This window comes from Haliaeetus leucocephalus, unplaced genomic scaffold, assembly GCF_000737465.1.
Source record: "Haliaeetus leucocephalus isolate CR32 unplaced genomic scaffold, Haliaeetus_leucocephalus-4.0 Scaffold184, whole genome shotgun sequence".
Taxonomy (NCBI): Eukaryota; Metazoa; Chordata; class Aves; order Accipitriformes; family Accipitridae; genus Haliaeetus; species Haliaeetus leucocephalus.
In genome coordinates, this window is record NW_010972620.1 from 10,786,954 (window position 1) to 10,789,345 (window position 2,392).

Here is a 2,392-nt window from a genome sequence, read left to right on the forward strand (position 1 = left end):
TGCGGGAGCAGGCTGGGCTGGTTCATACCTCCGCCCCGACGCACAAGCGGCGAGGGCTGAAGGAGGTGCCCGGCCCCAGGTGGATCAAAGAGAGTCCTGGGGGAATGTAGCCTCGTTCGCCAGTGAGTCATGGCTGTGGGACTCCTTGTTGCAAGGTGCTGAGTCAAAGGAGTCGAGGAGGGCTTGGGCGATCGCCTGCCCGCCCTCCCTCCTGGGCTGCGGGCAGGAGCCGCGGGAAGAGGCCGTTTGAGCGGGAGGATTTTACTTCCCTCCCTCCAAACATCCAGTGCTGGCCACGACTGGAAACCTCTTATTAGACGCTGCCTTTGGGGAGAGCCAGCCCTGTGGCAAGACGTGCAGGGCCATGCCCCCCCCGGGGGCATCCCCCGGACCCCCCTGCCGTCAGCAGGCAGGGGTGAGCCGGCCCCTGCATCCCTTGGCTGCTGATGCTCCACGAGATCCCTCCCGCTGGCTCCTCTGGTGGCCCGGACGCCTCTGTCTGCCGGTCACCGCTGACTCAGGGCTGCACGCCGGCGCTTGGCAGTACTGGGCGCGTGAGCCTGGATGTGCTTCCCCGCTCCTCCCAGTATCTCCAGGAGGATTGGCTGGGAATCACAGCCAGGCTGCGCCGTAGACGGCTGCCAGCGGGGCTCTGCGCCGCGCTCTGACCGGCAGCCAGTGCCGGCCAAGGGAGGTGACTGGAGATGCTGAGCGGTAAAACTGCTCCATAGCCTGGTCTGCATGGCAGGGTGGAGCAGTGTCCCGGTGCGACTGGTGGGTTCTGCTTCCAGGCCGGAGACCCCTGGGAGAGCGTGGCCTGGGCTGCTGACCTGCCTGCTGAGCCCCAAACCACTGCAGGCTCCTGCTCTTTGGGGCTGCCGTGTTGGCGTGCAGTAACAGGCTGGGGGGATTTGGGATGGGCGGATGCAGGGCATTGCCGTGGGGTTCCTGGCTTTGATTCCCAGCCTGGTCCTGGGATGCTTGTGCTCCAGGGTCACACGGGGCTCCTAGCAGCTGCAGCCTGCTCTGTCTGGTGGGGGCAAGCTTCTGAAGAGCCCCAGGGACCCGGCATTTGGGCACGTGGCTTTGGTGCTGCCATATTTTAGGAAAAACCTATTTAGCGAAATGCCTGCTCTCCCTCCGGTGCAACTCCCCTCTTTCCAGAAGAGGATTTCAAAGTACAGGCAAGTCTTGTACAGGGACGGAGGGCATTTTGTCCTGCATGGGCTCAGGCTTTGTGCAAGCTGCAGTGCCTACGTGAAACACGGGTGAGCCACATCAGATGCGCATCCCCCATGGTTTGGCCAGATTCTCCCTGTGCTGCTCCAGGGGAAGAATGGCTTGCTGCCTGCTCCCTGCCAGCTTTGGGAGCAAGGTGTACCCTCCCAGGGCTCCGTCCTTGGTGCCCTTATCTTCCCTGCCTGCATTATCTCTGCCTAAGTCTGTCTGCAAACAAGAATTTGCGTCCTGTCTCGTGCTGGTGATGCCTCTGCTGCTGCTCCGCTCCTGGCAGAGGCTGCGTGGCCAGCAGCTCTGCTCAGCCAGGGGCTGCAGCCATTGCCCTCGCCTGGCATCTTGATTTTGCTGGCTTTTCCTGGCTGCCCTGCAGCACTGGGCTGCGTGGCACTGTGGAGCGCAGTGCAGAGACCTTTCTGAAATTATCCGGCATTACCCAAACATCCCTGGAGCTGGCTGGGGAGGAAAGGACGTGGGGCTGGGAATTTGAAGGAAGAAGAGCAACAAAGCCGGTTTGGTCCTGGATTGCGAGCACAGCCTGTGTCCTCTTGTAGCCTGCAGCAGAGGTGTCGGGGTAGGGCCCCAGCAGTGGCAGCTGGCTGCATCCCTGTTGCTGACTCCTGCGCTTTTGTTATGAATTTCGTAATGTTTTGGGGCTTATCTGAAGCGCCGACAGCCAGAGTCGGAGGAGCGCGTGACAGTCCGTGGGGTGGGGGGAGCTTGCCTCTCCCCTCCCCGTTCAGCACGAGTGATGCGTGGTGTTGGGCAGAGCCTGGGGGGAATTGCTGGGGGTTTATCGATTTGTCTTTCCCAAACACACAGCTGCGGAGCAAATCGGACGGGAGTTTTCGCTGTGGAGGCATCCCTGCTAATCGGAAGGGTCTCAGGCTGAAAGTGGCATGGGGCTTTGTGTGGTGGGGTGGACTGGCCCAAACCTCTCCCGAAAAGCAAGAGGGAAAGGTCCTCTGTGCTATCTTCTGACCTGCAGCGCAGCCGTCCCGCCTGCCTCCCCTGTGTGTCTGGGGGTGCGGCAGTGAGCTCAGCTGCTGTTTGCAGCACAGGCTTTCGGGAGTCCATGTGTGCTGGAGAGGAGATCAGCGTTGGTAGTGGTGCTTTGCAAAGTGTTTACCTGGCTCGCTTTGCTCCTCGACAGTGC